The sequence below is a fragment of the Crinia signifera genome, chromosome 6 (assembly GCF_055691185.1).
Source record: "Crinia signifera chromosome 6, ASM5569118v1, whole genome shotgun sequence".
NCBI classification, from domain to species: Eukaryota; Metazoa; Chordata; class Amphibia; order Anura; family Myobatrachidae; genus Crinia; species Crinia signifera.
Window position 1 is genome coordinate 58,714,059 of NC_139222.1, and position 21,981 is coordinate 58,736,039.

General features: G+C 39.8%; 43 non-coding genes and 5 pseudogenes across 43 annotated transcripts; all 48 read left to right on the forward strand.

The window, feature by feature from the left end:
* The first annotated feature begins 71 nt into the window (after positions 1 to 71).
* LOC146010876 (5S ribosomal RNA) lies at positions 72 to 190 on the forward strand (annotated as a pseudogene).
* A 345-nt stretch (positions 191 to 535) lies between these two features.
* On the forward strand, positions 536 to 654 carry LOC146010263 (5S ribosomal RNA). Its single transcript, XR_014444778.1, has one exon. It is a non-coding gene; the product is annotated as a 5S ribosomal RNA (ribosomal RNA).
* A 345-nt stretch (positions 655 to 999) lies between these two features.
* LOC146015979 (5S ribosomal RNA) lies at positions 1,000 to 1,118 on the forward strand. Its single transcript, XR_014448885.1, has one exon. It is a non-coding gene; the product is annotated as a 5S ribosomal RNA (ribosomal RNA).
* A 345-nt stretch (positions 1,119 to 1,463) lies between these two features.
* Positions 1,464 to 1,582, forward strand: LOC146014029 (5S ribosomal RNA). Its single transcript, XR_014446989.1, has one exon. It is a non-coding gene; the product is annotated as a 5S ribosomal RNA (ribosomal RNA).
* Positions 1,583 to 1,927: 345 nt separating this feature from the next.
* On the forward strand, positions 1,928 to 2,046 carry LOC146014443 (5S ribosomal RNA). Its single transcript, XR_014447397.1, has one exon. It is a non-coding gene; the product is annotated as a 5S ribosomal RNA (ribosomal RNA).
* A 345-nt stretch (positions 2,047 to 2,391) lies between these two features.
* On the forward strand, positions 2,392 to 2,510 carry LOC146017321 (5S ribosomal RNA). Its single transcript, XR_014450198.1, has one exon. It is a non-coding gene; the product is annotated as a 5S ribosomal RNA (ribosomal RNA).
* Positions 2,511 to 2,855: 345 nt separating this feature from the next.
* On the forward strand, positions 2,856 to 2,974 carry LOC146014445 (5S ribosomal RNA). Its single transcript, XR_014447399.1, has one exon. It is a non-coding gene; the product is annotated as a 5S ribosomal RNA (ribosomal RNA).
* Positions 2,975 to 3,319: 345 nt separating this feature from the next.
* LOC146017166 (5S ribosomal RNA) lies at positions 3,320 to 3,438 on the forward strand. The gene has a single exon (XR_014450039.1). It is a non-coding gene; the product is annotated as a 5S ribosomal RNA (ribosomal RNA).
* A 344-nt stretch (positions 3,439 to 3,782) lies between these two features.
* LOC146010648 (5S ribosomal RNA) lies at positions 3,783 to 3,901 on the forward strand (annotated as a pseudogene).
* Positions 3,902 to 4,245: 344 nt separating this feature from the next.
* Positions 4,246 to 4,364, forward strand: LOC146017037 (5S ribosomal RNA). The gene has a single exon (XR_014449913.1). It is a non-coding gene; the product is annotated as a 5S ribosomal RNA (ribosomal RNA).
* A 346-nt stretch (positions 4,365 to 4,710) lies between these two features.
* Positions 4,711 to 4,829, forward strand: LOC146017382 (5S ribosomal RNA). Its single transcript, XR_014450257.1, has one exon. It is a non-coding gene; the product is annotated as a 5S ribosomal RNA (ribosomal RNA).
* Positions 4,830 to 5,175: 346 nt separating this feature from the next.
* On the forward strand, positions 5,176 to 5,294 carry LOC146014202 (5S ribosomal RNA). The gene has a single exon (XR_014447154.1). It is a non-coding gene; the product is annotated as a 5S ribosomal RNA (ribosomal RNA).
* A 345-nt stretch (positions 5,295 to 5,639) lies between these two features.
* On the forward strand, positions 5,640 to 5,758 carry LOC146012893 (5S ribosomal RNA). The gene has a single exon (XR_014445887.1). It is a non-coding gene; the product is annotated as a 5S ribosomal RNA (ribosomal RNA).
* A 344-nt stretch (positions 5,759 to 6,102) lies between these two features.
* On the forward strand, positions 6,103 to 6,221 carry LOC146012894 (5S ribosomal RNA). The gene has a single exon (XR_014445888.1). It is a non-coding gene; the product is annotated as a 5S ribosomal RNA (ribosomal RNA).
* A 346-nt stretch (positions 6,222 to 6,567) lies between these two features.
* LOC146016578 (5S ribosomal RNA) lies at positions 6,568 to 6,686 on the forward strand. Its single transcript, XR_014449465.1, has one exon. It is a non-coding gene; the product is annotated as a 5S ribosomal RNA (ribosomal RNA).
* Positions 6,687 to 7,031: 345 nt separating this feature from the next.
* Positions 7,032 to 7,150, forward strand: LOC146012895 (5S ribosomal RNA). The gene has a single exon (XR_014445889.1). It is a non-coding gene; the product is annotated as a 5S ribosomal RNA (ribosomal RNA).
* Positions 7,151 to 7,495: 345 nt separating this feature from the next.
* On the forward strand, positions 7,496 to 7,614 carry LOC146017125 (5S ribosomal RNA). The gene has a single exon (XR_014449999.1). It is a non-coding gene; the product is annotated as a 5S ribosomal RNA (ribosomal RNA).
* A 345-nt stretch (positions 7,615 to 7,959) lies between these two features.
* Positions 7,960 to 8,078, forward strand: LOC146014941 (5S ribosomal RNA). Its single transcript, XR_014447880.1, has one exon. It is a non-coding gene; the product is annotated as a 5S ribosomal RNA (ribosomal RNA).
* A 346-nt stretch (positions 8,079 to 8,424) lies between these two features.
* On the forward strand, positions 8,425 to 8,543 carry LOC146015263 (5S ribosomal RNA). The gene has a single exon (XR_014448190.1). It is a non-coding gene; the product is annotated as a 5S ribosomal RNA (ribosomal RNA).
* Positions 8,544 to 8,888: 345 nt separating this feature from the next.
* LOC146014380 (5S ribosomal RNA) lies at positions 8,889 to 9,007 on the forward strand. Its single transcript, XR_014447333.1, has one exon. It is a non-coding gene; the product is annotated as a 5S ribosomal RNA (ribosomal RNA).
* A 345-nt stretch (positions 9,008 to 9,352) lies between these two features.
* LOC146017126 (5S ribosomal RNA) lies at positions 9,353 to 9,471 on the forward strand. Its single transcript, XR_014450000.1, has one exon. It is a non-coding gene; the product is annotated as a 5S ribosomal RNA (ribosomal RNA).
* Positions 9,472 to 9,816: 345 nt separating this feature from the next.
* On the forward strand, positions 9,817 to 9,935 carry LOC146014942 (5S ribosomal RNA). Its single transcript, XR_014447881.1, has one exon. It is a non-coding gene; the product is annotated as a 5S ribosomal RNA (ribosomal RNA).
* A 346-nt stretch (positions 9,936 to 10,281) lies between these two features.
* On the forward strand, positions 10,282 to 10,400 carry LOC146014214 (5S ribosomal RNA). Its single transcript, XR_014447165.1, has one exon. It is a non-coding gene; the product is annotated as a 5S ribosomal RNA (ribosomal RNA).
* A 345-nt stretch (positions 10,401 to 10,745) lies between these two features.
* Positions 10,746 to 10,864, forward strand: LOC146016780 (5S ribosomal RNA). Its single transcript, XR_014449658.1, has one exon. It is a non-coding gene; the product is annotated as a 5S ribosomal RNA (ribosomal RNA).
* Positions 10,865 to 11,209: 345 nt separating this feature from the next.
* On the forward strand, positions 11,210 to 11,328 carry LOC146012896 (5S ribosomal RNA). Its single transcript, XR_014445890.1, has one exon. It is a non-coding gene; the product is annotated as a 5S ribosomal RNA (ribosomal RNA).
* Positions 11,329 to 11,673: 345 nt separating this feature from the next.
* On the forward strand, positions 11,674 to 11,780 carry LOC146011516 (5S ribosomal RNA; annotated as a pseudogene).
* Positions 11,781 to 12,125: 345 nt separating this feature from the next.
* Positions 12,126 to 12,244, forward strand: LOC146014225 (5S ribosomal RNA). The gene has a single exon (XR_014447176.1). It is a non-coding gene; the product is annotated as a 5S ribosomal RNA (ribosomal RNA).
* A 346-nt stretch (positions 12,245 to 12,590) lies between these two features.
* Positions 12,591 to 12,709, forward strand: LOC146012897 (5S ribosomal RNA). Its single transcript, XR_014445891.1, has one exon. It is a non-coding gene; the product is annotated as a 5S ribosomal RNA (ribosomal RNA).
* Positions 12,710 to 13,054: 345 nt separating this feature from the next.
* Positions 13,055 to 13,173, forward strand: LOC146017127 (5S ribosomal RNA). The gene has a single exon (XR_014450001.1). It is a non-coding gene; the product is annotated as a 5S ribosomal RNA (ribosomal RNA).
* Positions 13,174 to 13,518: 345 nt separating this feature from the next.
* LOC146015960 (5S ribosomal RNA) lies at positions 13,519 to 13,637 on the forward strand. The gene has a single exon (XR_014448867.1). It is a non-coding gene; the product is annotated as a 5S ribosomal RNA (ribosomal RNA).
* Positions 13,638 to 13,983: 346 nt separating this feature from the next.
* On the forward strand, positions 13,984 to 14,102 carry LOC146016579 (5S ribosomal RNA). Its single transcript, XR_014449466.1, has one exon. It is a non-coding gene; the product is annotated as a 5S ribosomal RNA (ribosomal RNA).
* A 345-nt stretch (positions 14,103 to 14,447) lies between these two features.
* Positions 14,448 to 14,554, forward strand: LOC146011517 (5S ribosomal RNA; annotated as a pseudogene).
* A 345-nt stretch (positions 14,555 to 14,899) lies between these two features.
* On the forward strand, positions 14,900 to 15,018 carry LOC146014236 (5S ribosomal RNA). Its single transcript, XR_014447187.1, has one exon. It is a non-coding gene; the product is annotated as a 5S ribosomal RNA (ribosomal RNA).
* A 345-nt stretch (positions 15,019 to 15,363) lies between these two features.
* LOC146012898 (5S ribosomal RNA) lies at positions 15,364 to 15,482 on the forward strand. Its single transcript, XR_014445892.1, has one exon. It is a non-coding gene; the product is annotated as a 5S ribosomal RNA (ribosomal RNA).
* A 345-nt stretch (positions 15,483 to 15,827) lies between these two features.
* On the forward strand, positions 15,828 to 15,946 carry LOC146017128 (5S ribosomal RNA). Its single transcript, XR_014450002.1, has one exon. It is a non-coding gene; the product is annotated as a 5S ribosomal RNA (ribosomal RNA).
* Positions 15,947 to 16,291: 345 nt separating this feature from the next.
* Positions 16,292 to 16,410, forward strand: LOC146012899 (5S ribosomal RNA). Its single transcript, XR_014445893.1, has one exon. It is a non-coding gene; the product is annotated as a 5S ribosomal RNA (ribosomal RNA).
* Positions 16,411 to 16,755: 345 nt separating this feature from the next.
* Positions 16,756 to 16,874, forward strand: LOC146017129 (5S ribosomal RNA). Its single transcript, XR_014450003.1, has one exon. It is a non-coding gene; the product is annotated as a 5S ribosomal RNA (ribosomal RNA).
* A 345-nt stretch (positions 16,875 to 17,219) lies between these two features.
* Positions 17,220 to 17,338, forward strand: LOC146012900 (5S ribosomal RNA). Its single transcript, XR_014445894.1, has one exon. It is a non-coding gene; the product is annotated as a 5S ribosomal RNA (ribosomal RNA).
* A 345-nt stretch (positions 17,339 to 17,683) lies between these two features.
* Positions 17,684 to 17,802, forward strand: LOC146017131 (5S ribosomal RNA). The gene has a single exon (XR_014450005.1). It is a non-coding gene; the product is annotated as a 5S ribosomal RNA (ribosomal RNA).
* A 345-nt stretch (positions 17,803 to 18,147) lies between these two features.
* On the forward strand, positions 18,148 to 18,266 carry LOC146014943 (5S ribosomal RNA). Its single transcript, XR_014447882.1, has one exon. It is a non-coding gene; the product is annotated as a 5S ribosomal RNA (ribosomal RNA).
* Positions 18,267 to 18,611: 345 nt separating this feature from the next.
* On the forward strand, positions 18,612 to 18,718 carry LOC146011519 (5S ribosomal RNA; annotated as a pseudogene).
* A 345-nt stretch (positions 18,719 to 19,063) lies between these two features.
* LOC146014248 (5S ribosomal RNA) lies at positions 19,064 to 19,182 on the forward strand. Its single transcript, XR_014447199.1, has one exon. It is a non-coding gene; the product is annotated as a 5S ribosomal RNA (ribosomal RNA).
* A 345-nt stretch (positions 19,183 to 19,527) lies between these two features.
* Positions 19,528 to 19,646, forward strand: LOC146012902 (5S ribosomal RNA). Its single transcript, XR_014445896.1, has one exon. It is a non-coding gene; the product is annotated as a 5S ribosomal RNA (ribosomal RNA).
* Positions 19,647 to 19,991: 345 nt separating this feature from the next.
* LOC146017132 (5S ribosomal RNA) lies at positions 19,992 to 20,110 on the forward strand. Its single transcript, XR_014450006.1, has one exon. It is a non-coding gene; the product is annotated as a 5S ribosomal RNA (ribosomal RNA).
* A 345-nt stretch (positions 20,111 to 20,455) lies between these two features.
* Positions 20,456 to 20,574, forward strand: LOC146015962 (5S ribosomal RNA). Its single transcript, XR_014448869.1, has one exon. It is a non-coding gene; the product is annotated as a 5S ribosomal RNA (ribosomal RNA).
* A 346-nt stretch (positions 20,575 to 20,920) lies between these two features.
* On the forward strand, positions 20,921 to 21,039 carry LOC146016580 (5S ribosomal RNA). Its single transcript, XR_014449467.1, has one exon. It is a non-coding gene; the product is annotated as a 5S ribosomal RNA (ribosomal RNA).
* Positions 21,040 to 21,384: 345 nt separating this feature from the next.
* LOC146012903 (5S ribosomal RNA) lies at positions 21,385 to 21,503 on the forward strand. The gene has a single exon (XR_014445897.1). It is a non-coding gene; the product is annotated as a 5S ribosomal RNA (ribosomal RNA).
* A 345-nt stretch (positions 21,504 to 21,848) lies between these two features.
* LOC146017133 (5S ribosomal RNA) lies at positions 21,849 to 21,967 on the forward strand. The gene has a single exon (XR_014450007.1). It is a non-coding gene; the product is annotated as a 5S ribosomal RNA (ribosomal RNA).
* The last annotated feature ends 14 nt before the right edge of the window (positions 21,968 to 21,981 follow it).

The following is a 21,981-nucleotide window of genomic DNA, read 5'->3' on the forward strand; positions in this document are numbered from 1 at the left end:
CAGTTAGGAAACTTTTGTATTAGCTTACCTGGTGATAGAAGTAGAAGAGGGCAAAAAAGTGCCTGTATTTCACCTACAGCCATACCACGTTGGATAGGCCCAATATCGTCTGATCTTGGAAGCTAAGCAGTGTTGGGCCTGGTTAGTACTTGGGTGGGAGACCACCTGGGAACACCAGGAGCTGTAGGTTTTTTCACATTACTGGCAAATTGTTTTTATTCTCTAGCTATTTATATTGGAAACTTTTTCTTTTTATTGCCAGCACAGACATTTGGAAGAGGTCAAACAGACACACTAGCCATCACCTAAAGAATTACCACACTGTTTAGGCTCAATTCCAACTGCTTTTGGCAGCTAAACAGTGTTGAGCCTCTTTAGTAGTTTAATTTAAGACCCCCTGCTAATATCATGTCCTGTAGGTCTTTTTACATTACCAACACATGATTTTTTTCAGTAAGCCAATACAGTTAGGAAACTTTTTTATTAGCTTACCTTGTGATAGAAGTAGAAGAGGGCAAAAAAGTGCCTGTATTTCACCTACAGCCATACCACATTGGATAGGCCCAATCTCGTCTGTTCTTGGAAGCTAAGCAGTGTTAGGCCTGGTTAGTACTTGGGTGGGAGACCACATGGGAACACCAGGTGCTGTAGGTTTTTTCACATTACAGGCAAATTGTTTTTATTCTCTAGCTATTTATATTGGAAACTTTTTCTTTTTATTGCCAGCACAGACATTTGGAAGAGGTCAAACAGACACAATAGCCATCACCTAAAGACTTACCACACTGTTTAGGCTCAATTCCAACTGCTTTTGGCAGCTAAACAGTGTTGAGCCTCTTTTGTAGTTTAATTTAAGACCCCCTGCTAATATCATGTCCTGTAGGTCTTTTTACATTACCAACACATGATTTTTTTCAGTAAGCCAATACAGTTAGGAAACTTTTGTATTAGCTTACCTGGTGATAGAAGTAGAAGAGGGCAAAAAAGTGGCTTTTACTCACCTACAGCCGTACCACATTGGATAGCCCCAATCTCGTCTGATCTTGGAAGCTAAGCAGTGTTGGGCCTGGTTAGTACTTGGGTGGGAGACCACATGGGAACACCAGGTGCTGTAGGTTTTTTCACATTACTGGCAAATTGTTTTTATTCTCTAGCTATTTAAATAGGAAACTTTTTCTTTTTATTGCCAGCACAGACATTTGGAAGAGGTCAAACAGACACAATAGCCATCACCTAAAGACTTACCACACTGTTTAGGCCCAATTCCAACTGCTTTTGGCAGCTAAACAGTGTTGAGCCTCTTTAGTAGTTTAATTTAAGACCCCCTGCTAATATCATGTCCTGTAGGTCTTTTTACATTACCAACACATGATTTTTTTCAGTAAGCCAATACAGTTAGGAAACTTTTGTATTAGCTTACCTGGTGATAGAAGTAGAAGAGGGCAAAAAAGTGCCTTTAACTCACCTACAGCCATACCACATTGGATAGGCCCAATCTCGTCTGATCTTGGAAGCTAAGCAGTGTTGGGCCTGGTTAGTACTTGGGTGGGAGACCACATGGGAACACCAGGTGCTGTAGGTATTTTCACATTACAGGCAAATTGATTTTATTCTCTAGCTATTTAAATTGGAAACTTTTTCTTTTTATTGCCAGTACAGACATTTGGAAGAGGTCAAACAGACACAATAGCCATCACCTAAAGACTTACCACACTGTTTAGGCCCAATTCCAACTGCTTTTGGCAGCTAAACAGTGTTGGGCCTCTTTAGTAGTTTAATTTAAGACTCCCTGCTAATATCATGTCCTGTAGGTCTTTTTACATTACCAACACATGATTTTTTTCAGTAAGCCAATACAGTTAGGAAACTTTTTTATTAGCTTACCTGGTGATAGAAGTAGAAGAGGGCAAAAAAGTGCCTGTATCTCACCTACAGCTATACCACATTGGATAGGCCCAATCTCGTCTGATCTTGGAAGCTAAGCAGTGTTGGGCCTGGTTAGTACTTGGGTGGGAGACCACATGGGAACACCAGGTGCTGTAGGTTTTTTCACATTACTGGCAAATTGTTTTTATTCTCTAGCTATTTAAATTGGAAACTTTTTCTTTTTATTGCCAGTACAGACATGTGGAAGAGGTCAAACAGACACAATAGCCATCACCTAAAGACTTACCACACTGTTTAGGCCCAATTCCAACTGCTTTTGGCAGCTAAACAGTGTTGAGCCTCTTTAGTAGTTTAATTTAAGACCCCCTGCTAATATCATGTCCTGTAGGTCTTTTTACATTACCAACACATGATATTTTTCATTAAGCCAATACAGTTAGGAAACTTTTTTATTAGCTTACCTGGTGATAGAAGTAGAAGAGGGCAAAAAAGTGCCTGTATCTCACCTACAGCCATACCACATTGGATAGGCCCAATCTTGTCTGATCTTGGAAGCTAAGCAGTGTTGGGCCTGGTTAGTACTTGGGAGGGAGACCACATGGGAACACCAGGTGCTGTAGGTTTTTTCACATTACAGGCAAATTGATTTTATTCTCTAGCTATTTAAATTGGAAACTTTTTCTTTTTATTGCCAGTACAGACATTTGGAAGAGGTCAAACAGACACAATAGCCATCACCTAAAGACTTACCACACTGTTTAGGCCCAATTCCAACTGCTTTTGGCAGCTAAACAGTGTTGGGCCTCTTTAGTAGTTTAATTTAAGACTCCCTGCTAATATCATGTCCTGTAGGTCTTTTTACATTACCAACACATGATTTTTTTCAGTAAGCCAATACAGTTAGGAAACTTTTTTATTAGCTTACCTGGTGATAGAAGTAGAAGAGGGCAAAAAAGTGCCTGTATCTCACCTACAGCTATACCACATTGGATAGGCCCAATCTCGTCTGATCTTGGAAGCTAAGCAGTGTTGGGCCTGGTTAGTACTTGGGTGGGAGACCACATGGGAACACCAGGTGCTGTAGGTTTTTTCACATTACTGGCAAATTGTTTTTATTCTCTAGCTATTTAAATTGGAAACTTTTTCTTTTTATTGCCAGTACAGACATGTGGAAGAGGTCAAACAGACACAATAGCCATCACCTAAAGACTTACCACACTGTTTAGGCCCAATTCCAACTGCTTTTGGCAGCTAAACAGTGTTGAGCCTCTTTAGTAGTTTAATTTAAGACCCCCTGCTAATATCATGTCCTGTAGGTCTTTTTACATTACCAACACATGATATTTTTCATTAAGCCAATACAGTTAGGAAACTTTTTTATTAGCTTACCTGGTGATAGAAGTAGAAGAGGGCAAAAAAGTGCCTGTATCTCACCTACAGCCATACCACATTGGATAGGCCCAATCTTGTCTGATCTTGGAAGCTAAGCAGTGTTGGGCCTGGTTAGTACTTGGGTGGGAGACCACATGGGAACACCAGGTACTGTAGGTTTTTTCACATTACAGGCAAATTGTTTTTATTCTCTAGCTATTTAAATTGGAAACTTTTTCTTTTTATTGCCAGTACAGACATTTGGAAGAGGTCAAACAGACACAATAGCCATCACCTAAAGACTTACCACACTGTTTAGGCCCAATTCCAACTGCTTTTGGCAGCTAAACAGTGTTGAGCCTCTTTAGTAGTTTAATTTAAGACCCCTGCTAATATCATGTCCTGTAGGTCTTTTTACATTACCAACACATGATTTTTTTCAGTAAGCCAATACAGTTACGAAACTTTTTTATTAGCTTACCTGGTGATAGAAGTAGAAGAGGGCAAAAAAGTGCCTGTATCTCACCTACAGCCATACCACATTGGATAGGCCCAATCTTGTCTGATCTTGGAAGCTAAGCAGTGTTGGGCCTGGTTAGTACTTGGGTGGGAGACCACATGGGAACACCAGGTGCTTTAGGTTTTTTCACATTACAGGCAAATTGTTTTTATTCTCTAGCTATTTAAATTGGAAACTTTTTCTTTTTATTGCCAGTACAGACATTTGGAAGAGGTCAAACAGACACAATAGCCATCACCTAAAGACTTACCACACTGTTTAGGCCCAATTCCAACTGCTTTTGGCAGCTAAACAGTGTTGAGCCTCTTTAGTAGTTCAATTTAAGACCCCTGCTAATATTATGTCCTGTAGGTCTTTTTACATTACCAACACATGATTTTTTTCAGTAAGCCAATACAGTTAGGAAACTTTTGTATTAGCTTACCTGGTGATAGAAGTAGAAGAGGGCAAAAAAGTGCCTGTATCTCACCTACAGCCATACCACATTGGATAGGCCCAATATCGTCTGATCTTGGAAGCTAAGCAGTGTTGGGCCTGGTTAGTACTTGGGTGGGAGACCACATGGGAACACCAGGTGCTGTAGGTTTTTTCACATTACAGGCAAATTGTTTTTATTCTCTAGCTATTTAAATTGGAAACTTTTTCTTTTTATTGCCAGCACAGACATTTGGAAGAGGTCAAACAGACACAATAGCCATCACCTAAAGACTTACCACACTGTTTAGGCTCAATTCCAACTGCTTTTGGCAGCTAAACAGTGTTGAGCCTCTTTTGTAGTTTAATTTAAGACCCCCTGCTAATATCATGTCCTGTAGGTCTTTTTACATTACCAACACATGATTTTTTTTCAGTAAGCCAATACAGTTAGGAAACTTTTGTATTAGCTTACCTGGTAATAGAAGTAGAAGAGGGCAAAAAAGTGGCTTTAACTCACCTACAGCCATTCCACATTGGATAGGCCCAATCTCGTCTGATCTTTGAAGCTAAGCAGTGTTGGGCCTGGTTAGTACTTGGGTGGGAGACCACATGGGAACACCAGGTGCTGTAGGTTTTTTCACATTACAGGCAAATTGTTTTTATTCTCTAGCTATTTAAATTGGAAACTTTTTCTTTTTGTTGCCAGTACAGACATTTGGAAGAGGTCAAACAGACACAATAGCCATCACATAAAGACTTACCACACTGTTTAGGCCCAATTCCAACTGCTTTTGGCAGCTAAACAGTATTGAGCCTGTTTAGTAGTTTAATTTAAGACCCCCTGCTAATATCATGTCCTGTAGGTCTTTTTACATTACCAACACATGATTTTTTTTAAGTAAGCCAATACAGTTAGGAAACTTTTTTATTAGCTTACCTTGTGATAGAAGTAGAAGAGGGCAAAAAAGTGCCTGTATCTCACCTACAGCCATACCACATTGGATAGGCCCAATCTCGTCTGATCTTGGAAGCTAAGCAGTGTTGGGCCTGGTTAGTACTTGGGTGGGAGACCACCTGGGAACACCAGGTGCTGTAGGTTTTTTCACATTACTGGCAAATTATTTTTATTCTCTAGCTATTTAAATTGGAAACTTTTTCTTTTTATTGCCAGCACAGACATTTGGAAGAGGTCAAACAGACACAATAGCCATCACCTAAAGACTTACCACACTGTTTAGGCTCAATTCCAACTGCTTTTGGCAGCTAAACAGTGTTGAGCCTCTTTTGTAGTTTAATTTAAGACCCCCTGCTAATATCATGTCCTGTAGGTCTTTTTACATTACCAACACATGATTTTTTTCAATAAGCCAATACAGTTAGGAAACTTTTGTATTAGCTTACCTGGTGATAGAAGTAGAAGAGGGCAAAAAAGTGCCTGTATCTCACCTACAGCCATACCACATTGGATAGGCCCAATCTCGTCTGATCTTGGAAGCTAAGCAGTGTTGGGCCTGGTTAGTACTTGGGTGGGAGACCACATGGGAACACCAGGTGCTGTAGGTTTTTTCACATTACAGGCAAATTGTTTTTATTCTCTAGCTATTTAAATTGGAAACTTTTTCTTTTTATTGCCAGCACAGACATTTGGAAGAGGTCAAACAGACACAATAGCCATCACCTAAAGACTTACCACACTGTTTAGGCTCAATTCCAACTGCTTTTGGCAGCTAAACAGTGTTGAGCCTCTTTTGTAGTTTAATTTAAGACCCCCTGCTAATATCATGTCCTGTAGGTCTTTTTACATTACCAACACATGATTTTTTTCAGTAAGCCAATACAGTCGGAAACTTTTTTATTAGCTTACCTGGTGATAGAAGTAGAAGAGGGCAAATAAGTGCCTGTATCTCACCTACAGCCATACCACATTGGATAGGCCCAATCTCGTCTGATCTTGGAAGCTAAGCAGTGTTGGGCCTGGTTAGTACTTGGGTGGGAGACCACATGGGAACACCAGGTGCTGTAGGTTTTTTCACATTACAGGCAAATTGTTTTTATTCTCTAGCTATTTATATTGGAAACTTTTTCTTTTTATTGCCAGCACAGACATTTGGAAGAGGTCAAACAGACACAATAGCCATCACATAATGACTTACCACACTGTTTAGGCCCAATTCCAACTGCTTTTGGCAGCTAAACAGTGTTGAGCCTGTTTAGTAGTTTAATTTAAGACCCCCTGCTAATATCATGTCCTGTAGGTCTTTTTACATTACCAACACATGATTTTTTTTAAGTAAGCCAATACAGTTAGGAAACTTTTTTATTAGCTTACCTGGTGATAGAAGTAGAAGAGGGCAAAAAAGTGCCTGTATCTCACCTCCAGCCATACCACATTGGATAGGCCCAATCTCGTCTGATCTTGGAAGCTAAGCAGTGTTGGGCCTGGTTAGTACTTGGGTGGGAGACCACATGGGAACACCAGGTGCTGTAGGTTTTTTCACATTACAGGCAAATTGTTTTTATTCTCTAGCTATTTAAATTGGAAACTTTTTCTTTTTATTGCCAGCACAGACATTTGGAAGAGGTCAAACAGACACAATAGCCATCACCTAAAGACTTACCACAATGTTTAGGCTCAATTCCAACTGCTTTTGGCAGCTAAACAGTGTTGAGCCTCTTTTGTAGTTTAATTTAAGACCCCCTGCTAATATCATGTCCTGTAGGTCTTTTTACATTACCAACACATGATTTTTTTCAGTAAGCCAATACAGTTAGGAAACTTTTGTATTAGCTTACCTGGTGATAGAAGTAGAAGAGGGCAAAAAAGTGCCTGTATCTCACCTACAGCCATACCACATTGGATAGGCCCAATCTCGTCTGATCTTGGAAGCTAAGCAGTGTTGGGCCTGGTTAGTACTTGGGTGGGAGACCACATGGGAACACCAGGTGCTGTAGGTTTTTTCACATTACAGGCAAATTGTTTTTATTCTCTAGCTATTTAAATTGGAAACTTTTTCTTTTTATTGCCAGCACAGACATTTGGAAGAGGTCAAACAGACACAATAGCCATCACCTAAAGACTTACCACACTGTTTAGGCTCAATTCCAACTGCTTTTGGCAGCTAAACAGTGTTGAGCCTCTTTTGTAGTTTAATTTAAGACCCCCTGCTAATATCATGTCCTGTAGGTCTTTTTACATTACCAACACATGATTTTTTTCAGTAAGCCAATACAGTTAGGAAACTTTTTTATTAGCTTACCTGGTGATAGAAGTAGAAGAGGGCAAATAAGTGCCTGTATCTCACCTACAGCCATACCACATTGGATAGGCCCAATCTCATCTGAACTTATAAGCTAAGCAGTGTTGGGCCTGGTTAGTACTTGGGTGGGAGACCACATGGGAACACCAGGTGCTGTAGGTTTTTTCACATTACTGGCAAATTGTTTTTATTCTCTAGCTATTTATATTGGAAACTTTTTCATTTTATTGCCAGCACAGACATTTGGAAGAGGTCAAACAGACACAATAGCCATCACCTAAAGACTTACCACAATGTTTAGGCTCAATTCCAACTGCTTTTGGCAGCTAAACAGTGTTGAGCCTCTTTTGTAGTTTAATTTAAGACCCCCTGCTAATATCATGTCCTGTAGGTCTTTTTACATTACCAACACATGATTTTTTTCAGTAAGCCAATACAGTTAGGAAACTTTTGTATTAGCTTACCTGGTAATAGAAGTAGAAGAGGGCAAAAAAGTGGCTTTAACTCACCTACAGCCATTCCACATTGGATAGGCCCAATCTCGTCTGATCTTGGAAGCTAAGCAGTGTTGGGCCTGGTTAGTACTTGGGTGGGAGACCACATGGGAACACCAGGTGCTGTAGGTTTTTTCACATTACAGGCAAATTGTTTTTATTCTCTAGCTATTTAAATTGGAAACTTTTTCTTTTTGTTGCCAGTACAGACATTTGGAAGAGGTCAAACAGACACAATAGCCATCACATAAAGACTTACCACACTGTTTAGGCCCAATTCCAACTGCTTTTGGCAGCTAAACAGTGTTGAGCCTGTTTAGTAGTTTAATTTAAGACCCCCTGCTAATATCATGTCCTGTAGGTCTTTTTACATTACCAACACATGATTTTTTTTAAGTAAGCCAATACAGTTAGGAAACTTTTTTATTAGCTTACCTGGTGATAGAAGTAGAAGAGGGCAAAAAAGTGCCTGTATCTCACCTTCAGCCATACCACATTGGATAGGCCCAATCTCGTCTGATCTTGGAAGCTAAGCAGTGTTGGGCCTGGTTAGTACTTGGGTGGGAGACCACATGGGAACACCAGGTGCTGTAGGTTTTTTCACATTACAGGCAAATTGTTTTTATTCTCTAGCTATTTAAATTGGAAACTTTTTCTTTTTATTGCCAGCACAGACATTTGGAAGAGGTCAAACAGACACAATAGCCATCACCTAAAGACTTACCACAATGTTTAGGCTCAATTCCAACTGCTTTTGGCAGCTAAACAGTGTTGAGCCTCTTTTGTAGTTTAATTTAAGACCCCCTGCTAATATCATGTCCTGTAGGTCTTTTTACATTACCAACACATGATTTTTTTCAGTAAGCCAATACAGTTAGGAAACTTTTGTATTAGCTTACCTGGTGATAGAAGTAGAAGAGGGCAAAAAAGTGCCTGTATCTCACCTACAGCCATACCACATTGGATAGGCCCAATCTCGTCTGATCTTGGAAGCTAAGCAGTGTTGGGCCTGGTTAGTACTTGGGTGGGAGACCACATGGGAACATCAGGTGCTGTAGGTTTTTTCACATTACAGGCAAATTGTTTTTATTCTCTAGCTATTTAAATTGGAAACTTTTTCTTTTTATTGCCAGCACAGACATTTGGAAGAGGTCAAACAGACACAATAGCCATCACCTAAAGACTTACCACACTGTTTAGGCTCAATTCCAACTGCTTTTGGCAGCTAAACAGTGTTGAGCCTCTTTTGTAGTTTAATTTAAGACCCCCTGCTAATATCATGTCCTGTAGGTCTTTTTACATTACCAACACATGATTTTTTTCAGTAAGCCAATACAGTTAGGAAACTTTTTTATTAGCTTACCTGGTGATAGAAGTAGAAGAGGGCAAATAAGTGCCTGTATCTCACCTACAGCCATACCACATTGGATAGGCCCAATCTCATCTGAACTTATAAGCTAAGCAGTGTTGGGCCTGGTTAGTACTTGGGTGGGAGACCACATGGGAACACCAGGTGCTGTAGGTTTTTTCACATTACTGGCAAATTGTTTTTATTCTCTAGCTATTTATATTGGAAACTTTTTCATTTTATTGCCAGCACAGACATTTGGAAGAGGTCAAACAGACACAATAGCCATCACCTAAAGACTTACCACAATGTTTAGGCTCAATTCCAACTGCTTTTGGCAGCTAAACAGTGTTGAGCCTCTTTTGTAGTTTAATTTAAGACCCCCTGCTAATATCATGTCCTGTAGGTCTTTTTACATTACCAACACATGATTTTTTTCAGTAAGCCAATACAGTTAGGAAACTTTTGTATTAGCTTACCTGGTAATAGAAGTAGAAGAGGGCAAAAAAGTGGCTTTAACTCACCTACAGCCATTCCACATTGGATAGGCCCAATCTCGTCTGATCTTGGAAGCTAAGCAGTGTTGGGCCTGGTTAGTACTTGGGTGGGAGACCACATGGGAACACCAGGTGCTGTAGGTTTTTTCACATTACAGGCAAATTGTTTTTATTCTCTAGCTATTTAAATTGGAAACTTTTTCTTTTTGTTGCCAGTACAGACATTTGGAAGAGGTCAAACAGACACAATAGCCATCACATAAAGACTTACCACACTGTTTAGGCCCAATTCCAACTGCTTTTGGCAGCTAAACAGTGTTGAGCCTGTTTAGTAGTTTAATTTAAGACCCCCTGCTAATATCATGTCCTGTAGGTCTTTTTACATTACCAACACATGATTTTTTTTAAGTAAGCCAATACAGTTAGGAAACTTTTTTATTAGCTTACCTGGTGATAGAAGTAGAAGAGGGCAAAAAAGTGCCTGTATCTCACCTACAGCCATACCACATTGGATAGGCCCAATCTCGTCTGATCTTGGAAGCTAAGCAGTGTTGGGCCTGGTTAGTACTTGGGTGGGAGACCACCTGGGAACACCAGGTGCTGTAGGTTTTTTCACATTACTGGCAAATTATTTTTATTCTCTAGCTATTTAAATTGGAAACTTTTTCTTTTTATTGCCAGCACAGACATTTGGAAGAGGTCAAACAGACACAATAGCCATCACCTAAAGACTTACCACACTGTTTAGGCTCAATTCCAACTGCTTTTGGCAGCTAAACAGTGTTGAGCCTCTTTTGTAGTTTAATTTAAGACCCCCTGCTAATATCATGTCCTGTAGGTCTTTTTACTTTACCAACACATGATTTTTTTCAGTAAGCCAATACAGTTAGGAAACTTTTGTATTAGCTTACCTGGTGATAGAAGTAGAAGAGGGCAAAAAAGTGCCTGTATTTCACCTACAGCCATACCACATTGGATAGGCCCAATCTCATCTGATCTTGGAAGCTAAGCAGTGTTGGGCCTGGTAAGTACTTGGGTGGGAGACCACCTGGGAACACCAGGTGCTGTAGGTTTTTTCACATTACTGGCAAATTGTTTTTATTCTCTAGCTATTTATATTGGAAACTTTTTCTTTTTATTGCCAGCACAGACATTTGGAAGAGGTCAAACAGACACACTAGCCATCACCTAAAGACTTACCACACTGTTTAGGCTCAATTCCAACTGCTTTTGGCAGCTAAACAGTGTTGAGCCTCTTTTGTAGTTTAATTTAAGACCCCCTGCTAATATCATGTCCTGTAGGTCTTTTTACATTACCAACACATGATTTTTTTCAGTAAGCCAATACAGTTAGGAAACTTTTGTATTAGCTTACCTGGTGATAGAAGTAGAAGAGGGCAAAAAAGTGCCTGTATCTCACCTACAGCCATACCACATTGGATAGGCCCAATCTCGTCTGATCTTGGAAGCTAAGCAGTGTTGGGCCTGGTTAGTACTTGGGTGGGAGACCACATGGGAACACCAGGTGCTGTAGGTTTTTTCACATTACAGGCAAATTGTTTTTATTCTCTAGCTATTTAAATTGGAAACTTTTTCTTTTTATTGCCAGCACAGACATTTGGAAGAGGTCAAACAGACACAATAGCCATCACCTAAAGACTTACCACACTGTTTAGGCTCAATTCCAACTGCTTTTGGCAGCTAAACAGTGTTGAGCCTCTTTTGTAGTTTAATTTAAGACCCCCTGCTAATATCATGTCCTGTAGGTCTTTTTACATTACCAACACATGATTTTTTTCAGTAAGCCAATACAGTTAGGAAACTTTTTTATTAGCTTACCTGGTGATAGAAGTAGAAGAGGGCAAATAAGTGCCTGTATCTCACCTACAGCCATACCACATTGGATAGGCCCAATCTCGTCTGATCTTGGAAGCTAAGCAGTGTTGGGCCTGGTTAGTACTTGGGTGGGAACACCAGGTGCTGTAGGTTTTTTCACATTACAGGCAAATTGTTTTTATTCTCTAGCTATTTATATTGGAAACTTTTTCTTTTTATTGCCAGCACAGACATTTGGAAGAGGTCAAACAGACACAATAGCCATCACCTAAAGACTTACCACAATGTTTAGGCTCAATTCCAACTGCTTTTGGCAGCTAAACAGTGTTGAGCCTCTTTTGTAGTTTAATTTAAGACCCCCTGCTAATATCATGTCCTGTAGGTCTTTTTACATTACCAACACATGATTTTTTTCAGTAAGCCAATACAGTTAGGAAACTTTTTTATTAGCTTACCTGGTGATAGAAGTAGAAGAGGGCAAAAAAGTGCCTGTATCTCACCTACAGCCATACCACATTGGATAGGCCCAATCTCGTCTGATCTTGGAAGCTAAGCAGTGTTGGGCCTGGTTAGTACTTGGGTGGGAGACCACCTGGGAACACCAGGTGCTGTAGGTTTTTTTCACATTACTGGCAAATTATTTTTATTCTCTAGCTATTTAAATTGGAAACTTTTTCTTTTTATTGCCAGCACAGACATTTGGAAGAGGTCAAACAGACACAATAGCCATCACCTAAAGACTTACCACACTGTTTAGGCTCAATTCCAACTGCTTTTGGCAGCTAAACAGTGTTGAGCCTCTTTTGTAGTTTAATTTAAGACCCCCTGCTAATATCATGTCCTGTAGGTCTTTTTACTTTACCAACACATGATTTTTTTCAGTAAGCCAATACAGTTAGGAAACTTTTTTATTAGCTTACCTGGTGATAGAAGTAGAAGAGGGCAAAAAAGTGCCTGTATCTCACCTACAGCCATACCACATTGGATAGGCCCAATCTCGTCTGATCTTGGAAGCTAAGCAGTGTTGGGCCTGGTTAGTACTTGGGTGGGAGACCACATGGGAACACCAGGTGCTGTAGGTTTTTTCACATTACAGGCAAATTGTTTTTATTCTCTAGCTATTTAAATTGGAAACTTTTTCTTTTTATTGCCAGCACAGACATTTGGAAGAGGTCAAACAGACACAATAGCCATCACCTAAAGACTTACCACACTGTTTAGGCTCAATTCCAACTGCTTTTGGCAGCTAAACAGTGTTGAGCCTCTTTTGTAGTTTAATTTAAGACCCCCTGCTAATATCATGTCCTGTAGGTCTTTTTACATTACCAACACATGATTTTTTTCAGTAAGCCAATACAGTTAGGAAACTTTTTTATTAGCTTACCTGGTGATAGAAGTAGAATAGGGCAAATAAGTGCCCGTATCTCACCTACAGCCATACCACATTGGATAGGCCCAATCTCATCTGAACTTATAAGCTAAGCAGTGTTGGGCCTGGTTAGTACTTGGGTGGGAGACCACATGGGAACACCAGGTGCTGTAGGTTTTTTCACATTACTGGCAAATTGTTTTTATTCTCTAGCTATTTATATTGGAAACTTTTTCATTTTATTGCCAGCACAGACATTTGGAAGAGGTCAAACAGACACAATAGCCATCACCTAAAGACTTACCACAATGTTTAGGCTCAATTCCAACTGCTTTTGGCAGCTAAACAGTGTTGAGCCTCTTTTGTAGTTTAATTTAAGACCCCCTGCTAATATCATGTCCTGTAGGTCTTTTTACATTACCAACACATGATTTTTTTCAGTAAGCCAATACAGTTAGGAAACTTTTGTATTAGCTTACCTGGTAATAGAAGTAGAAGAGGGCAAAAAAGTGTCTTTAACTCATCTACAGCCATTCCACATTGGATAGGCCCAATCTCGTCTGATCTTGGAAGCTAAGCAGTGTTGGGCCTGGTTAGTACTTGGGTGGGAGACCACATGGGAACACCAGGTGCTGTAGGTTTTTTCACATTACAGGCAAATTGTTTTTATTCTATAGCTATTTAAATTGGAAACTTTTTCTTTTTATTGCCAGTACAGACATTTGGAAGAGGTCAAACAGACACAATAGCCATCACATAAAGACTTACCACACTGTTTAGGCCCAATTCCAACTGCTTTTGGCAGCTAAACAGTGTTGAGCCTGTTTAGTAGTTTAATTTAAGACCCCCTGCTAATATCATGTCCTGTAGGTCTTTTTACATTACCAACACATGATTTTTTTTAAGTAAGCCAATACAGTTAGGAAACTTTTTTATTAGCTTACCTGGTGATAGAAGTAGAAGAGGGCAAAAAAGTGCCTGTATCTCACCTCCAGCCATACCACATTGGATAGGCCCAATCTCGTCTGATCTTGGAAGCTAAGCAGTGTTGGGCCTGGTTAGTACTTGGGTGGGAGACCACATGGGAACACCAGGTGCTGTAGGTTTTTTCACATTACAGGCAAATTGTTTTTATTCTCTAGCTATTTAAATTGGAAACTTTTTCTTTTTATTGCCAGCACAGACATTTGGAAGAGGTCAAACAGACACAATAGCCATCACCTAAAGACTTACCACACTGTTTAGGCTCAATTCCAACTGCTTTTGGCAGCTAAACAGTGTTGAGCCTCTTTTGTAGTTTAATTTAAGACCCCCTGCTAATATCATGTCCTGTAGGTCTTTTTACATTACCAACACATGATTTTTTTCAGTAAGCCAATACAGTTAGGAAACTTTTTTATTAGCTTACCTGGTGATAGAAGTAGAAGAGGGCAAATAAGTGCCTGTATCTCACCTACAGCCATACCACATTGGATAGGCCCAATCTCGTCTGATCTTGGAAGCTAAGCAGTGTTGGGCCTGGTTAGTACTTGGGTGGGAACACCAGGTGCTGTAGGTTTTTTCACATTACAGGCAAATTGTTTTTATTCTCTAGCTATTTATATTGGAAACTTTTTCTTTTTATTGCCAGCACAGACATTTGGAAGAGGTCAAACAGACACAATAGCCATCACCTAAAGACTTACCACAATGTTTAGGCTCAATTCCAACTGCTTTTGGCAGCTAAACAGTGTTGAGCCTCTTTTGTAGTTTAATTTAAGACCCCCTGCTAATATCATGTCCTGTAGGTCTTTTTACATTACCAACACATGATTTTTTTCAGTAAGCCAATACAGTTAGGAAACTTTTTTATTAGCTTACCTGGTGATAGAAGTAGAAGAGGGCAAAAAAGTGCCTGTATCTCACCTACAGCCATACCACATTGGATAGGCCCAATCTCGTCTGATCTTGGAAGCTAAGCAGTGTTGGGCCTGGTTAGTACTTGGGTGGGAGACCACCTGGGAACACCAGGTGCTGTAGGTTTTTTTCACATTACTGGCAAATTATTTTTATTCTCTAGCTATTTAAATTGGAAACTTTTTCTTTTTATTGCCAGCACAGACATTTGGAAGAGGTCAAACAGACACAATAGCCATCACCTAAAGACTTACCACACTGTTTAGGCTCAATTCCAACTGCTTTTGGCAGCTAAACAGTGTTGAGCCTCTTTTGTAGTTTAATTTAAGACCCCCTGCTAATATCATGTCCTGTAGGTCTTTTTACTTTACCAACACATGATTTTTTTCAGTAAGCCAATACAGTTAGGAAACTGTTTATTAGCTTACCTGGTGATAGAAGTAGAAGAGGGCAAAAAAGTGCCTGTATCTCACCTACAGCCATACCACATTGGATAGGCCCAATCTCGTCTGATCTTGGAAGCTAAGCAGTGTTGGGCCTGGTTAGTACTTGGGTGGGAGACCACATGGGAACACCAGGTGCTGTAGGTTTTTTCACATTACAGGCAAATTGTTTTTATTCTCTAGCTATTTAAATTGGAAACTTTTTCTTTTTATTGCCAGCACAGACATTTGGAAGAGGTCAAACAGACACAATAGCCATCACCTAAAGACTTACCACACTGTTTAGGCTCAATTCCAACTGCTTTTGGCAGCTAAACAGTGTTGAGCCTCTTTTGTAGTTTAATTTAAGACCCCCTGCTAATATCATGTCCTGTAGGTCTTTTTACATTACCAACACATGATTTTTTTCAGTAAGCCAATACAGTTAGGAAACTTTTTTATTAGCTTACCTGGTGATAGAAGTAGAATAGGGCAAATAAGTGCCTGTATCTCACCTACAGCCATACCACATTGGATAGGCCCAATCTCATCTGAACTTATAAGCTAAGCAGTGTTGGGCCTGGTTAGTACTTGGGTGGGAGACCACATGGGAACACCAGGTGCTGTAGGTTTTTTCACATTACTGGCAAATTGTTTTTATTCTCTAGCTATTTATATTGGAAACTTTTTCATTTTATTGCCAGCACAGACATTTGGAAGAGGTCAAACAGACACAATAGCCATCACCTAAAGACTTACCACAATGTTTAGGCTCAATTCCAACTGCTTTTGGCAGCTAAACAGTGTTGAGCCTCTTTTGTAGTTTAATTTAAGACCCCCTGCTAATATCATGTCCTGTAGGTCTTTTTACTTTACCAACACATGATTTTTTTCAGTAAGCCAATACAGTTAGGAAACTTTTTTATTAGCTTACCTGGTGATAGAAGTAGAAGAGGGCAAAAAAGTGCCTGTATCTCACCTACAGCCATACCACATTGGATAGGCCCAATCTCGTCTGATCTTGGAAGCTAAGCAGTGTTGGGCCTGGTTAGTACTTGGGTGGGAGACCACATGGGAACACCAGGTGCTGTAGGTTTTTTCACATTACAGGCAAATTGTTTTTATTCTCTAGCTATTTAAATTGGAAACTTTTTCTTTTTATTGCCAGCACAGACATTTGGAAGAGGTCAAACAGACACAATAGCCATCACCTAAAGACTTACCACACTGTTTAGGCTCAATTCCAACTGCTTTTGGCAGCTAAACAGTGTTGAGCCTCTTTTGTAGTTTAATTTAAGACCCCCTGCTAATATCATGTCCTGTAGGTCTTTTTACATTACCAACACATGATTTTTTTCAGTAAGCCAATACAGTTAGGAAACTTTTTTATTAGCTTACCTGGTGATAGAAGTAGAATAGGGCAAATAAGTGCCCGTATCTCACCTACAGCCATACCACATTGGATAGGCCCAATCTCATCTGAACTTATAAGCTAAGCAGTGTTGGGCCTGGTTAGTACTTGGGTGGGAGACCACATGGGAACACCAGGTGCTGTAGGTTTTTTCACATTACAGGCAAATTGTTTTTATTCTCTAGCTATTTAAATTGGAAACTTTTTCTTTTTATTGCCAGCACAGACATTTGGAAGAGGTCAAACAGACACAATAGCCATCACCTAAAGACTTACCACAATGTTTAGGCTCAATTCCAACTGCTTTTGGCAGCTAAACAGTGTTGAGCCTCTTTTGTAGTTTAATTTAAGACCCCCTGCTAATATCATGTCCTGTAGGTCTTTTTACATTACCAACACATGATTTTTTTCAGTAAGCCAATACAGTTAGGAAACTTTTGTATTAGCTTACCTGGTGATAGAAGTAGAAGAGGGCAAAAAAGTGCCTGTATCTCACCTACAGCCATACCACATTGGATAGGCCCAATCTCGTCTGATCTTGGAAGCTAAGCAGTGTTGGGCCTGGTTAGTACTTGGGTGGGAGACCACATGGGAACACCAGGTGCTGTAGGTTTTTTCACATTACAGGCAAATTGTTTTTATTCTCTAGCTATTTAAACTGGAAACTTTTTCTTTTTATTGCCAGCACAGACATTTGGAAGAGGTCAAACAGACACAATAGCCATCACCTAAAGACTTACCACAATGTTTAGGCTCAATTCCAACTGCTTTTGGCAGCTAAACAGTGTTGAGCCTCTTTTGTAGTTTAATTTAAGACCCCCTGCTAATATCATGTCCTGTAGGTCTTTTTACATTACCAACACATGATTTTTTTCAGTAAGCCAATACAGTTAGGAAACTTTTTTATTAGCTTACCTGGTGATAGAAGTAGAAGAGGGCAAATAAGTGCCTGTATCTCACCTACAGCCATACCACATTGGATAGGCCCAATCTCATCTGAACTTATAAGCTAAGCAGTGTTGGGCCTGGTTAGTACTTGGGTGGGAGACCACATGGGAACACCAGGTGCTGTAGGTTTTTTCACATTACTGGCAAATTGTTTTTATTCTCTAGCTATTTATATTGGAAACTTTTTCATTTTATTGCCAGCACAGACATTTGGAAGAGGTCAAACAGACACAATAGCCATCACCTAAAGACTTACCACAATGTTTAGGCTCAATTCCAACTGCTTTTGGCAGCTAAACAGTGTTGAGCCTCTTTTGTAGTTTAATTTAAGACCCCCTGCTAATATCATGTCCTGTAGGTCTTTTTACATTACCAACACATGATTTTTTTCAGTAAGCCAATACAGTTAGGAAACTTTTGTATTAGCTTACCTGGTAATAGAAGTAGAAGAGGGCAAAAAAGTGGCTTTAACTCACCTACAGCCATTCCACATTGGATAGGCCCAATCTCGTCTGATCTTGGAAGCTAAGCAGTGTTGGGCCTGGTTAGTACTTGGGTGGGAGACCACATGGGAACACCAGGTGCTGTAGGTTTTTTCACATTACTGGCAAATTATTTTTATTCTCTAGCTATTTAAATTGGAAACTTTTTCTTTTTATTGCCAGCACAGACATTTGGAAGAGGTCAAACAGACACAATAGCCATCACCTAAAGACTTACCACACTGTTTAGGCTCAATTCCAACTGCTTTTGGCAGCTAAACAGTGTTGAGCCTCTTTTGTAGTTTAATTTAAGACCCCCTGCTAATATCATGTCCTGTAGGTCTTTTTACATTACCAACACATGATTTTTTTCAGTAAGCCAATACAGTTAGGAAACTTTTTTATTAGCTTACCTGGTGATAGAAGTAGAAGAGGGCAAATAAGTGCCTGTATCTCACCTACAGCCATACCACATTGGATAGGCCCAATCTCGTCTGATCTTGGAAGCTAAGCAGTGTTGGGCCTGGTTAGTACTTGGGTGGGAACACCAGGTGCTGTAGGTTTTTTCACATTACAGGCAAATTGTTTTTATTCTCTAGCTATTTATATTGGAAACTTTTTCTTTTTATTGCCAGCACAGACATTTGGAAGAGGTCAAACAGACACAATAGCCATCACCTAAAGACTTACCACAATGTTTAGGCTCAATTCCAACTGCTTTTGGCAGCTAAACAGTGTTGAGCCTCTTTTGTAGTTTAATTTAAGACCCCCTGCTAATATCATGTCCTGTAGGTCTTTTTACATTACCAACACATGATTTTTTTCAGTAAGCCAATACAGTTAGGAAACTTTTTTATTAGCTTACCTGGTGATAGAAGTAGAAGAGGGCAAAAAAGTGCCTGTATCTCACCTACAGCCATACCACATTGGATAGGCCCAATCTCGTCTGATCTTGGAAGCTAAGCAGTGTTGGGCCTGGTTAGTACTTGGGTGGGAGACCACCTGGGAACACCAGGTGCTGTAGGTTTTTTTCACATTACTGGCAAATTATTTTTATTCTCTAGCTATTTAAATTGGAAACTTTTTCTTTTTATTGCCAGCACAGACATTTGGAAGAGGTCAAACAGACACAATAGCCATCACCTAAAGACTTACCACACTGTTTAGGCTCAATTCCAACTGCTTTTGGCAGCTAAACAGTGTTGAGCCTCTTTTGTAGTTTAATTTAAGACCCCCTGCTAATATCATGTCCTGTAGGTCTTTTTACTTTACCAACACATGATTTTTTTCAGTAAGCCAATACAGTTAGGAAACTGTTTATTAGCTTACCTGGTGATAGAAGTAGAAGAGGGCAAAAAAGTGCCTGTATCTCACCTACAGCCATACCACATTGGATAGGCCCAATCTCGTCTGATCTTGGAAGCTAAGCAGTGTTGGGCCTGGTTAGTACTTGGGTGGGAGACCACATGGGAACACCAGGTGCTGTAGGTTTTTTCACATTACAGGCAAATTGTTTTTATTCTCTAGCTATTTAAATTGGAAACTTTTTCTTTTTATTGCCAGCACAGACATTTGGAAGAGGTCAAACAGACACAATAGCCATCACCTAAAGACTTACCACACTGTTTAGGCTCAATTCCAACTGCTTTTGGCAGCTAAACAGTGTTGAGCCTCTTTTGTAGTTTAATTTAAGACCCCCTGCTAATATCATGTCCTGTAGGTCTTTTTACATTACCAACACATGATTTTTTTCAGTAAGCCAATACAGTTAGGAAACTTTTTTATTAGCTTACCTGGTGATAGAAGTAGAATAGGGCAAATAAGTGCCTGTATCTCACCTACAGCCATACCACATTGGATAGGCCCAATCTCATCTGAACTTATAAGCTAAGCAGTGTTGGGCCTGGTTAGTACTTGGGTGGGAGACCACATGGGAACACCAGGTGCTGTAGGTTTTTTCACATTACTGGCAAATTGTTTTTATTCTCTAGCTATTTATATTGGAAACTTTTTAATTTTATTGCCAGCACAGACATTTGGAAGAGGTCAAACAGACACAATAGCCATCACCTAAAGACTTACCACAATGTTTAGGCTCAATTCCAACTGCTTTTGGCAGCTAAACAGTGTTGAGCCTCTTTTGTAGTTTAATTTAAGACCCCCTGCTAATATCATGTCCTGTAGGTCTTTTTACATTACCAACACATGATTTTTTTCAGTAAGCCAATACAGTTAGGAAACTTTTGTATTAGCTTACCTGGTAATAGAAGTAGAAGAGGGCAAAAAAGTGGCTTTAACTCATCTACAGCCATTCCACATTGGATAGGCCCAATCTCGTCTGATCTTGGAAGCTAAGCAGTGTTGGGCCTGGTTAGTACTTGGGTGGGAGACCACATGGGAACACCAGGTGCTGTAGGTTTTTTCACATTACAGGCAAATTGTTTTTATTCTATAGCTATTTAAATTGGAAACTTTTTCTTTTTATTGCCAGTACAGACATTTGGAAGAGGTCAAACAGACACAATAGCCATCACATAAAGACTTACCACACTGTTTAGGCCCAATTCCAACTGCTTTTGGCAGCTAAACAGTGTTGAGCCTGTTTAGTAGTTTAATTTAAGACCCCCTGCTAATATCATGTCCTGTAGGTCTTTTTACATTACCAACACATGATTTTTTTTAAGTAAGCCAATACAGTTAGGAAACTTTTTTATTAGCTTACCTGGTGATAGAAGTAGAAGAGGGCAAAAAAGTGCCTGTATCTCACCTCCAGCCATACCACATTGGATAGGCCCAATCTCGTCTGATCTTGGAAGCTAAGCAGTGTTGGGCCTGGTTAGTACTTGGGTGGGAGACCACATGGGAACACCAGGTGCTGTAGGTTTTTTCACATTACAGGCAAATTGTTTTTATTCTCTAGCTATTTAAATTGGAAACTTTTTCTTTTTATTGCCAGCACAGACATTTGGAAGAGGTCAAACAGACACAATAGCCATCACCTAAAGACTTACCACAATGTTTAGGCTCAATTCCAACTGCTTTTGGCAGCTAAACAGTGTTGAGCCTCTTTTGTAGTTTAATTTAAGACCCCCTGCTAATATCATGTCCTGTAGGTCTTTTTACATTACCAACACATGATTTTTTTCAGTAAGCCAATACAGTTAGGAAACTTTTGTATTAGCTTACCTGGTGATAGAAGTAGAAGAGGGCAAAAAAGTGCCTGTATCTCACCTACAGCCATACCACATTGGATAGGCCCAATCTCGTCTGATCTTGGAAGCTAAGCAGTGTTGGGCCTGGTTAGTACTTGGGTGGGAGACCACATGGGAACACCAGGTGCTGTAGGTTTTTTCACATTACAGGCAAATTGTTTTTATTCTCTAGCTATTTAAACTGGAAACTTTTTCTTTTTATTGCCAGCACAGACATTTGGAAGAGGTCAAACAGACACAATAGCCATCACCTAAAGACTTACCACAATGTTTAGGCTCAATTCCAACTGCTTTTGGCAGCTAAACAGTGTTGAGCCTCTTTTGTAGTTTAATTTAAGACCCCCTGCTAATATCATGTCCTGTAGGTCTTTTTACATTACCAACACATGATTTTTTTCAGTAAGCCAATACAGTTAGGAAACTTTTTTATTAGCTTACCTGGTGATAGAAGTAGAAGAGGGCAAATAAGTGCCTGTATCTCACCTACAGCCATACCACATTGGATAGGCCCAATCTCATCTGAACTTATAAGCTAAGCAGTGTTGGGCCTGGTTAGTACTTGGGTGGGAGACCACATGGGAACACCAGGTGCTGTAGGTTTTTTCACATTACTG